Here is a 12598-nt window from a genome sequence, read left to right on the forward strand (position 1 = left end):
ACTGCTGAGCTGAACCAACCCACTTCCACAGACTCACCCGCTGCTGTGCGTGGTGAATGTGAGGAACATGGGCTCTGAGAGCAGAATTGAGCCTTCTGAAAAAAAAATTTTGGGGCCAAGTGTTTTTCAACCTTGTCCACTTGTGGGTTCAGTGATAGCAAATGCAAGCCTGCTGACAATAGGTTCACTTTTCCTTTGCACTGTTTGCATTCTTCAGAAGTCCCTCCCTTCCCCAGACACCCCCAGTTAAGGATCACTGGTTTCAGTCTTTTGGACCAGATCTGCCAGTAGCAGAGTTCTGTTCAGTTTGGTGGCAGTAGAATAATTCACACATGTTGAAACATTCGTTTCCTGACTTTAGCTGCTCTAGAGCTGGACCTGTCTTACACGCTACATAACTGCTTGGAACTCGCTGCTCTGTTCCTCCTTCAGATGCAACACGAAGGGAGTGCTGTTACTTTGTTAAGAGAGAACGTAAAACAAACAAGCCGCCACCAACTGCAGTTCATGTATACGGTTATGATTTTAAATTGCAAACAGGAGGCTACTTGGCTTTGCATGGTAAGCATTGTCTGGCAGCGGATGGGCTCCTCTGATCTCCCTGAGCCTTGGATTGCTGCTGTGAGATTGTGTCACAACTAGTCATTAATTATTTCATCAAAAGCTTATTTTTCTCATTTCCTCATCATTATTTCCACCTAGTTTCTTATAAATTGAATCCAGTTATTGGCAAGGCTTGTTTCTCCCTTAAGTGGGGTCTGGGCTTTGTAGAGAAAAACACTGACCTTAGAAAAAATGTACTGTTGATACACGTGCATATGTATACATACACCAAGCGAGAAAATACTGTATATGCATATGTGTATAAACACTGTTCTGACCCTCCTCATCCTCCCATTTACTCTGGAAGCAGATTCCCCTTCTTCCTAACTGTTAATAGATAGAAATATTGTCATTCTCACCATGGGAATGAATAAACAAGGAAAAACAGAAATAAAGGAAGGTGAGTGGTGCTATCAGGAGATTCTAACAGTACCTTCCCCTCCTTGGGAGACACTTACTTTTTAAAAGTGCCACAGTATTCTTGGAAAAATGGAGACCCCTCCTGGTAATGTCATCCCTGATAGACAAAACAGTACTATTCATGGGAGATAATTACAACCTCCAGAGAGTTGGGAGTACCAAGCCAAAGAAGTGGGGGAGGAGTGAGGCAGCCAAAGGGTCCAGAGGAGAGGCTCAGAAAGCTCTCCTGTCACCAGCTGCTGAGATACTAGCAAAGAGATAGGAATGCCGGAATCTACCAACGCCTCCATCCCCTCAGAGAACAAAAGCAACCTTACAATCACTTTGTGGATGACGGCCGAAGCATGGAGGCTACTGGGCCACAGTGGGCCAGAGGTGAGGGGAATGCCCAAGGAGAGGCTCCCCAGGCAGCCCCAGCAACTAAACCAAAACAGACAGAAAGCTGCTGCTGCCACCCTTCCGTACCCTGGAGCTCGGGTAGCCCAGCTGCAGGAGACAGGAACACTAGCAGCAATTTGCCGTACCTATGTAAGAGTCACCTTGGTGACGAGCCCAGTTGTTTTTGGGAAACAGAGTCTTCTCCTCACAGTATGTTCAGCATGTCATGCACAAAAGCAATGAAGAATGTCAGCAAGATCCCTTCTGTGCCTGACTCAGCAATGGCGCTGTGATAAGCGCAGTTTGTCCTGCAGCCTGTGCTAAAGAACGCAAGACTTACCACAAGGACTCCAACTCTTTCACAACATGAGAGCACAAGAACACAAGAGCAGCCACACTGGGCCAGGCCAAAGGTCCATCTAGCTCTCATCTCCAACAGTGGGCAAAAGCAAAATGCCTGGGGAAAAGTATGAGCACAGGGTAAGCACATACAATATTTCCCCTGAGTGCTCTCCCAGCCGCCAACCATCTCCAGATTAGAAATTTCTGGAGCCAAGTATGTTTTTATGTACTTAGAGCCCTGTAAGCTGCCCTGGGTTGCATCCTTCAACAGTCCTTGTGCTTCCCCTAATCCTTGTGCTCTCTCAAGAGTTATTCTTTCCGATCTCTTATTCATTTGCCCTCCAGATACTCTTCACCCTCTTCATACCCATTCATTTCAATGTTTCGTCCTTAGTCTTACATGCTCCTCCTTTCTTTCCCATCCTTCAAACTTCACCACAACTGATGAAGAAGATGCCTAAAGCTCAAAGTCACCTACTGGGACTGTCCACCACTTGAAAGTTGACTCTTCCATGCCACAAACTCTCAAAATGTTTTGGTCCCAGAATACACATATTGTTCCATCTTTCCCACCCTCACTGGTTCTTTCTGACCATCCATTTTTGTGGTTCTCTGCTCAGGGCTGATGCCCCTTTCTGAGGTTCACTTGTGCTCCCCCCAAAAAAATCTCAGTGAATCATCAGAATTTCTCCAAAATTTTTGATTTTGTAGCAGAACTGTTGATGAGAAGTGATGGATCAATTTTCTGATGCTGTTAGCCTGTGTAACCAAGGTTAGGCCATAGAGTGCATGACACTCCTGAACTAGGTGGATTAAATGTACATCGTATTTCCGTGAAATGTGAAAAAGACAAAAGCCCTAGGTCTTTCCAGAAATCCCCATGCAATCTTTTTTTGGCTTCTGAGAAAGACCCATTAAACTGTCTGCAAGCCCCTATTGGCAGAGACCCCATTCTGAGGGGACACTACATGTAGCAGCCCAGTCTTAGTAATTCAGAACTGACAGTGAGGAGATGAGTCCCTGAGATCTGCACCACGTAGCTCATTCCCAGAAGCAGCAAGTCATTTTCAGTACTACGACAGTCAGGGGAGGAGTCCATGTAAGAGATCACAGCTGTCCCTTTTGGGAAGGCGGTGTCCATACTTCAACCTGGACTTCCCCAGCAATGAATCACCTCTCCAAGAAAGCTGTTCCCATGAGTGCAGTGGGTTCAAAGAACAGCTCTTGCACCCATGGTGATGAGTCAAGCCTCTGCTCCCTATGCTTTCTGTTGAATTGTCATCAGTGTTGACACGCAGAGCCCACTGCTGCTCTGCCTGTTGAAGAAACTACCAGAGCTTTCAAATGGCACTTTCCTTCTGGGGAAGATGAACTAATCTGGTGAATCAAAGGGAGGCTGTTATTCCTCTCATCCCTTATTCCTGGTGGAAAGGGAGGAGGTCAGGGAAGGTCATATGATTTTTCTCACTCTCTTCTCACCAGTAATCAGAGTGAAGGATTAAGCATCATAGGCTCTGGGACAATTTTTTTCCCCATCCACATGCTCCACAGATACTCATTATAAAGAGTTAATTTCTTGTCTGGCCTCTAATTCCAGAGGTTAAAATCTGTTGCTCATAGAAATGGTACAGTCTGGGCAGGGTTCTTGTAAGCACCTCCATGTTCCTTTGTGCTGCTATTGAGGTGTGGAGATCATGTCTACATATCTGCAGGGCGCACGTTTTAATGCCCATCAGTCTTTGGCTTCTCACAGCCAGTAACTGTGTATCATTTCAAGTGGTGTTCTTGCAAGCTCCTGAGTTGTGCCCTGCCAGAAGGTATCTTTAATTTAGAAAATCAAATAGTGAGGCAAGCTTCATCTTGCTGCACACACAAAGAAAAGAGAGGATATAGCAAACCGTGTAGCTTAACCCTTGGATGCTCATCACAAGGACTTGGCACAGGAGCTATCACAGCACTTCTGGAGTGCTGAACCTCTGCCAAGCCAGCTATTGCTCACGTCTGCAAATGGCACTGGGAGAATCCATACATATTCTAACCCTGTGGCACACCATGACTTCGAAGCCAACCCGAGTGGATGATCAGCTGCAAACTGGTCCAAAGCTGGAATTAGCTCCTCCGCCAGAAGAAGCACACAAAGCACAGAGGAAAGCTATTATCAACATAAACAGAGTCTTATTTTGGCTTTGCCAGTTGTTGCCCATTTGTGTCTGGTGAAGTCATTGTCCTGCAACTAATAGCAGGCACATGCATGCATGACATTATCAAAGCAGAAGATGTTGTCATGCTCCATTGGAATTAGAAATATTGCCAGGAAGAGAAAATAATATTTTTAAATACGATGTTGCTACATCCCCATGTCTCCATACAGCAGGAAAGTGTTTTAAGAATTCTTACTTAACATGTTTATCAGTATGTAAGCAAAATAAGATTATTTGATAGCTAAGGTTTGTTTGTGTTAAAAGTTGGAATAAGAGAGGATACTTAAAATCCCACTAATATAAATATGTAAATCAGCCACTGGTTGGAAATGCTTCACTCTGTTTAGGAGAAAAATGTTATTACAGTATTACCCTCCACGCACACTTTTTTCTACTTATTCCTTTAAATAATTCATGTGTTTAAAATGGTATTAAATATTTTTAATAGTTGCCATACAGAGACTGTGTGTCTTTAGGGGCAGGGACCACTTAGACACGCCCTCCCCCCCAACATCTAACACAACAAGGTTGTGCCCTGGCTAATAGCCAAGACATCTGTTCCAAAATAAATATTAATGCTACACCTCAGCATGCACCCTCTGATAGCTGTCAGGGCTGTAATTCACAACATACATCTCACCAAGAGATTTTCCTGCACAGCACTCCAAAGCCCTAACAAGCTTTGAGCAGATGACGAAACAGTCTGGCAAGCTGGCAGTGACAGCAAAAATGGACATTTTTGCAGCAAACCCAGAGATTTATTCAATGTCTTCTAGAACAGCAATACATTATGGAAACACTACACATCTGCATAATTGCGCTCTACATGATACCATCTACTCTGTACAGCCCACTGTGCTGGAATATGTGCACTGATCACCTAAGGTACACTGGGCTCCATTTAAAACACATTAGTACTAATCATAGCATCTTCTCATGCTTCCTATGCAAGAAAAAACACCAGGAGGAATGCATTGCTTTGCCCTCCCCCCTGCCATGCACATGTGGAGACTATACGGCAACATCGTGTCCCACTCACAGCAGACCTGAGACTCAGCATGACATAGGTTATCTCCGTATGGAGGTAACACAGCACATGGATTTAATTTTCAACAATTTGGCTGGTTTAATGGTAATTAGTCCCTTTAAGAGCTTTATACTGAAACATTCACACCCCTAGACCAGCCTAGCTCATACAAGCTGTCATTACAGTGTCAATGCCAGCAGCCTGTCTCAGAAATCCCTTTGGTCACAGACCCTTGTCTCTGGTTCCTCACCCTCCTGCTATTTCCATCAAATGTGCTTTGGCCATTTCTGAGCTCCAGCTTGGAGCTGTCAAGTGCCACCAAAGAACAAATGTGACAGCAGTGGCAGAGCCCCTGATACATTTCCAGTCCCAAACCTCAACCATAGCAGGGGTATGAGCTGCTGGAGCCCACAGATGCCCCGCACCCACAGCATGCACCAACCTATGAGGCTGAGCCATAGGCATCCCTGCAGCTTCTCTCAGTGTTGGCACCACTCACTGAACTGAGCTCTGAGTTTTTCACGTTAAAAAGCAACTTCCTTCCCTCTTGCATGTGTGACTTGTGGACTCCAGCAGCAGCTGCACACGTGATGGTGGGGAGTGGAAGGGAGGTATAAATTAGTAAAAAGTTAGAGCTCCACTAGGAAAGACACACAGAAATCAGAAAGCTAAAGGGACCTCCCAGAGCCAGTGCTGTTTCTGAGGTAACTAATTTGAAAGCAAAAGGGGAATAATATATTTATACTGAGGCAGAATTACACAATTAGGAGGGGCTGGGATACTACCCAGTTGACAGAGTCAGCAATAGAAGAGAACCTAGCCATGCATCAAGAGAGGAACTGGACACATATTTGGAAGCAGAGCAAACTGAGGCATAAAGCCATTGGCCAAGGTCAAATAAGCTGGAAAAGAAGCTGATTTATATGTCCTGGGCTGATAAGGGCAGGTCTTGCTGGACTTTCAGGGCAGACGTTCTCCATTTGTTAGTGTTCCTATATTGCTTGCATGTTCAGTTCATATTGATGAGATTAAATGTAATGGCTTTGGAAGTGTGAAGCCATGACTGCCTGAAACTCCCAATCAATGGGATAAATCCAGATTGCCTTCCCTGAAGCCAGCAGACAAAAAATGGACATAAACCAGTTTGGCAAATATCAGTATTCAGCCTTTGATAACATTAACATAACATTACATAATGTACTCTTTAGTTTAAGCAAAGGTAGCAGATCTGAGCTCTTGAGAATACATTGCTCATATCACAGAAAGGGTATTCTATTTCTGCCTATCATTAAATATTTTTTTGACGCAATATTCAGTGGCAACCAAAGTGTACATGGGCTGAAATGCAAGCTGAGGTTTTACAGCTCCCATTGGTTCAGCATCTCTGAAAAGTCGGAGCTGTGCGTATGCACAATCTCAACATGAAAATAAGGATGAGGCATCCTGGCGAGGAGACCAGCTCTTCCCTGGCTCACATCTAAACTTGTCCATTCAAGCATCTGTATCATGTCTACCACCACCACCACCTACTACGTGGAAATTTAAATCCTTGAACCGAAGGAAGGGAGGAGGTATATGGGGGGTGTCTTCCCTCTAGACTTGGTAATGAGAATGAAAAGTTACATCAGGCTTTCTCAGAAGCTAATCTGTGGCTTTCAGGCCAACATGGGTTGTTGCCAATGACAACTTGATTACTGCATCAGCAGGTCACAGAGATCAGGTGGGGGCAGAGGGAGTGCATGTATCCACCCAATGAGACAAGGCTGAGCTCTGTCCACTGTCTCCTTCCCCTTTGGTGGGTGTCTCCCTGTCCTGAGTTTGGGGGTGTGGGTCGGAAGTAACCCTTTGAAAAACAAACCCCAGATGTACTCAAAGGCAGCTGCTGGCCATTCCTGGCTGGCAGCTGTGGTGCATCCTGGACAGTCAGGGGATGAAATGACTGTGTAACATGCAGGGTGTTTACTAAAGGCTAGACAGATGAGATAATGGTGGTGATACCCATGCTAACAATACCGCATTGATATCTTCACTGCTATTGCAGGGCACAGCAGTTCAGGCACTGGCCTCCTGGATTACTGTCCTGATGGGCAGACTCTACAAAAGGTCTAAGGACAGAAGCCACCACGGTAAAGGCCACTCGGCAGCCTGCCAGGGAGGTGGATGCCACTGTGGAGCAGTGTACTGGAGCAGCTGACCTTGCTTCGGGTGAGTGGTATGGGCTCACCACACACACTGGCCTGGCTGAGAGTCCTCCCTACTGGGTGAGCTGCTCTGCAAAACCAGCTGAAATGGATGCTGGAGCTGTTTTGTCAGAAGGCATCAGACAAGAGGCACCTACTGATGAAAAATGTGGTGTAGGATGTAAAATCTGAATCCTGGCTGTTGGAGTCACAGAAGGTAGGTGAGAGCTGCACAAGGATGAATCTCATATCCTCAACCTGGGAGCCTGGCTATGCTGCGAGCACGCTGGGGCAGAGTAGGTCCAGCTGTAGCTGCCAGTTAGCTCTAGGGCAATCTGAGGACATTTGGGCCATCAGACTTGCACAGCATAATCTTTCCCAGCCTCTCATCAAAGCCTGAGAGACTTTGGCCTCATTTGTCCTGAATGGATTTTGAATCAAGCCCATAAGGTATGAGGGTTTCAACAGAAGATGGTTGGGACCAAAGCTGCTCAAACAACCCTAAAGTCAAGCTGATAAAGGAACTTTTACGACACAGTCCCCATTTTATAAATGAAGCAAGAGATAAAAGGAGATAACAGATTAGAGAAGATAAACCCTCTACCATCCTCCACCAGTCCATGATACTGATCATACCAACTGGCTTTAGCCCAAGGCACTCAGACCCTGCAAGGCTGAGGCCTAAGGTAAAATGTCTGGGGAAACAGCATGAACTGAATATAGATCTCCTGCTTGTGGCCACAATTCCCAAGTGATAAACACAACTTCCCTCCCAATGAAACGCTGAGCAGATAATAACATTCTTAAGTAAAACTATTACAATAAAACACTTAAGTAAACAACTTGCAATCTGGGATTGTGACTGGAGTGCAGAAAGCAAGAACTTGCAGTGTCTTGAAGGTACACCAATAGGTAATGGTTGAAATTTCAGAAGCAAAAATTGCTACCACCACCCCAGGTTTAGACCCCAATGCTAATGATATAGAATTATAATTGCATTAGCAGAATTGCATGACTGTAACATAAAAATCAGTTCAAGAAACAGCTTGTAATAGTGCATATTAACAGCAAAGTGATCAATTCCTCTTATCTTTGTGATCTTGACACATGCAGACGCTCCAGCTATGCAAGTTGTAGATTGGCTGTACTCCCAGCTGGGGAGGTCTGTAGCACCTGACTGAAGAAATTCTGCATTTCCAGACTTGTTCTTACTTTTCATACATCTTGGAAGAAACACCTATATATAAAAAGGTACATTTCCCTCTCTAACTTAAAACAAAACCAACCAGAAACAGACACAAAGTGGCTTCTGGCCAGGATTTTCTTCAAAACATCTGCTCCGCAGCTCAGTCAGGCTCTGTGCCCTGTGAAACCAGATTTTAATGAAGAAGGAAAGGAAGAGGAAGCAAAATCACCTGTGGCTTTGCTTCTGAAGAACTGGATGGTTACATTAGGCTTGGTTTAGCCTGGCTTTGAGCACAGGTGCTAACTAAAGAAAATGTGTTGTTTTTCTAATCCACAGCCTATAGAGGAATGCATGGTCTGATAGGAAGGAGTCTATTGCAAGCAAGTCAATGCAGTATAAAATTCCTTTTAAGTTGATGCATTTTGAATTTATATAGTATGCAGATAAATGTGTTACTGGTTATTGCTGTTCCTACAGATACAGCTGACTCAAATCGTAACCAATGTGAATTTGAAAATGTCACGAATTTGCCCATTTAAGATATTAACTGCCAAACATTTCAGAAATTACTCTAAGTTTCACTAAATCTTAGCACTAAATCCTTTTATATAACCTAAAGAACAGATCTCTTTTTGTTTTTAAAATGTACTCACTCTTGTCTGCTTGACTACCAGCTGCTGCTATCTGCCTGCTGTGGTTGGTAACTGTAAATGTGGGGGGCCATTTTGAAACCAAAAGAGATTAAAGACAAGAAGAGGAAGTCCAGCAACCTGAAGATGCTATCATCAATCCACAGCTGGCCGGGAACAGGAAGCAAGCGGAGATGACATCCATAACATACAGCCTCTATGGCAGAAAGACAAACAAAAATGAAAGGCTGTAGGAATGGTAGAGATTATTCCTCTATGGGCATGGCTATTGCTTTAGGCTGGTCATCTGTGAATGACAAGCACACACTTAGAGTGTGGGCTCTCTCCCAGTGCAGACAAGGCACAGTTTGTCTTACAGCATAAATGCTTCTAAAATGGTTTAGAAAGGGAGCAGGGCGAAGCGCAGAATGAAGAATAATGATCTGCAAGGAAACTTGAGGATCAGACTTCATTCCCATGAATGTCAGAGCTTTGTATTGACCACAGTGGAAGGGTATTCAGGTCCTGAATGGTTTCATCACCAGTTTAATTATAGCAGATGAAATGCAAAACAAGACACGGCTTCTCGTACACAGCTTGCAGAGAAACAACATTATCATCACCTCAGGAGCCTGCATGCAATGGAAAAGCTGCCATTAAGAGAAAGGCCATTTCAGGCCAAACATGAAAAAGCCAGATGTGGGAAGTCACAACAGCAGTCCTTGAGAACAAGCCTGGAAAGGCGGGTATGCTGGATATACTGAACCACAAGAGCAGCAGTTTCAGCAGAGCTGCTTTGCTCCCTCCCAGCACTGGGTCCTAGGTGAGGCCTCTGCTTAGGATTCACAGGAGCACTTTCGCTGGTGGGTTGTGTCCACTCAGGGTGGCAGACGCATGTGCTTTGGCTGTGGCATCCCCTGCACCTGGACCACAGCGCAGTGGCAGTTAGCAGTATGCCACACCATCTCTGCTGCAGCTGCTTGGAGAAAAAGGACCTACAAAGAATCTACAACATTTTTCAACTCATTGTGACCCCTGAAGGCCAGTGTAAATGAGAAGAACTCTCAAGCCTGGGAGGAGCAGAGAATTCAGACTAGTGCCAGGCACAGGACAGGGAAAGGAAAGCATTACGCCCTGACTTGCCGCCTGTGGAGTTCAGCCAGCTCCAAGGATCTGACCCACAGCTCATTAAACATTTCACAGTGCAGTCCGAATCTCTTTTTATGTTTTGGTAATGCCGTGAAGTAAATTGTACCTGTAATACATTTGCATGTGTAGCTTGCATCAGGTTGGATTAAGGTATAGAAAGCTTCTTAAGCACAAAAGTGCCCATTGTAAGAGTGCTGTCATTAATGACACTGTACTCATTTAGAGCAGAGTTCAGCCACAGCCTACCTAGCGTCACTGTAGAGAAATCAAAGTGGGCACATTCAGCCTAAGCGCTAATACTCAATATCTGCACCAGTGAGGTAATTATGATAATCCCTTAATTACTGGCACCGGGAGAGTTTGAGGAAAACCTGCCTGGCAAACAAGCTCACCCTTTAAAAACAAAAGTTCACAGGCCTGAGAAAAGTTGAAAATATTCAAGTGAATGGTTATATCATCACAAGTAAAAGATAATCAAAATGGGAGACAAGTGAGAAGAAAAAGTAGAATCCACATTTTTACAGATGACTTTCTCATCTTTGCTGCTTGCTTCCCATAGCCCTTTCTGGCAAAAAACACAGGATCCATTTCCTAGACTTCATTGAAGTCTCCCAGTACCCCAGCTCTTCTTCACCTGCAGCACCACACCTCCTAGCAGAGCAAGAACATAGGGGTGATGCACTAAAACTTGTGCTAGCTGAATCTCAGCCCCTTGCTGTAACCACTAGCTCCTAGTGGTTTCTGCACAGCAAACTCACAGCAGGCAGCAGGCACTGTGCTGTCCCGACTGGCACTAGGTGCTAACAGGAAGCCCACAAAGACTAGATAAAAACTGAAAGGAAACAACAGCACCAGATGCAATGAATTTCACTGAGGACTAGCCTGTGCCTGACCAGCCTGCCCCTAGTGAGGGGCTGTGCTTGGCTCTGCTGCCTCAAAAGCAAAGTGGGGAGACTGCGGACTGTGAGTCACCGCTTGTTTCCTGTTCTCTTCCCTATCTGTGATGGAGCAACTTGTGCTGGCTATGCCAGCTACCCTCGCCGTGGCACTCAGTGTCTCAGCCTGGCACCCCTGCTCTGGGCTGCAAAGGGGAAGGGAGTCGCGTGGTGCTGGGGTACCGCCCTGTCATAGTGTGGGGGAGCTGCTCTGTGAGACTCCTGTCACCCCTGCTTGGCTTGGGGAAGTCAGGGGTGCCCCGGGTGTCACGTACAGCAAGCGGTGACGCTGACCTGGAAGCACATGAGTCGCAGCCCCAGCAAACTCCCAGGAACTGGCTTGGTCAGAGGAGAGGAAGGGTCTCAGATCCATCCTCAAGACATGAATCTGCCATGAAAGATTTTTAAAATGAGGATTCTCCAACAATTTTGTGTCTCAGGACACTGGGGTGCTTTGCTTGCATTAAAGTTCCCCTCTTTGATTCACAAAACAGATGGCTGCAGACTTTAACTCCAAGAGGACTTGGGTCTGTGTTCTCTTCATCAGAGCTCTAAATGTGACAATGGAGAACATACCATGCTGAACTGCATGGAAAACGAATGCTTGTCTCAGGCTCTGTGAATAGTGCATTCAGGACTGCTTAATAATAACAAATCACAAATATAGCATAGCACACACTGTACTCAAACTACAAACCACTGAAAAATTACTAATACAGATTTGTTAAAATAGAATAAAATAGGTCAAGCAAAGCACCGAACAAACTGCCATACCAATCTTTCCTCGACAGGATGGCACTCATCCTTCATTTTCACAGTCTTTGTCTCTTTTCAGTTGCATGTACAACTTTTATCCTGGTTAGTATTAACTCACCCAAAAATTCACAGGCAGTTTTGCCCTTTGTTTAATCGCAAGAGGCATAGGCAAGACTGCATTGGGGTCCAGGCATGTGTTTGATTGGTTAGCTGAGAATTACACTACACTAATTGGGACACCTGTGCAGTAATACCAAGCAGTATGATAAAGTTTTAAGGGAATATGAGTTTTACAAAGCAAAACCTAAATATATACCACTACCACCATGGTACATACCATCAGTAGAGATTTCCCACTTCAAATGCCCAGACCAGTTATAGTATCCACAGAGTTTGTTTCTCAGAGAGGAGGTACTGGGGGAGAGAGAAATAACTGGTAGAAACTTCTTGTAGTAATTAAACCAAAAGCTGAGTCTGGCATCCTTTGTGACTTACGCTCTGAAGAGCAGAGTTGCATGCAACATTTTGCTGCAAATTGCCTTGTTCTGTGATTGTAAAAATGAAAATAAACACTTGAAGAATTGTTCTTGTATTCGCCCTTCCAACAGCAAATATCAGGCCAAGTTTATCAGCTGTACTGACTTCAGTAAAGATACCCCCAGACTAAATTTGGCTTGCTGACCTTTGCACCTCTTTAAATTTGGAGTAAATGTTATTAGTTGTGAAGACGACAGACTGAGCCAGACAGCAGGCACGTGCTGCGCAAGCTTCCCCACAAAAGTTATGCTGATA

At 44.9% G+C, this 12598-nt stretch overlaps 1 long non-coding RNA gene across 1 annotated transcript; it reads left to right on the forward strand.

Annotated features, from left to right (window-relative positions):
- Nucleotides 1-6859: 6859 nt before the first annotated feature.
- Nucleotides 6860-12389, forward strand: LOC130159493 (uncharacterized). Its single transcript, XR_008825757.1, has 2 exons — nucleotides 6860-7368; nucleotides 8265-12389. It is a non-coding gene; the product is annotated as an uncharacterized LOC130159493 (long non-coding RNA).
- Nucleotides 12390-12598: the final 209 nt, after the last annotated feature.

The sequence above is a fragment of the Falco biarmicus genome, chromosome 15 (genome assembly GCF_023638135.1).
Source record: "Falco biarmicus isolate bFalBia1 chromosome 15, bFalBia1.pri, whole genome shotgun sequence".
In the NCBI taxonomy this organism is placed as follows: domain Eukaryota; kingdom Metazoa; phylum Chordata; class Aves; order Falconiformes; family Falconidae; genus Falco; species Falco biarmicus.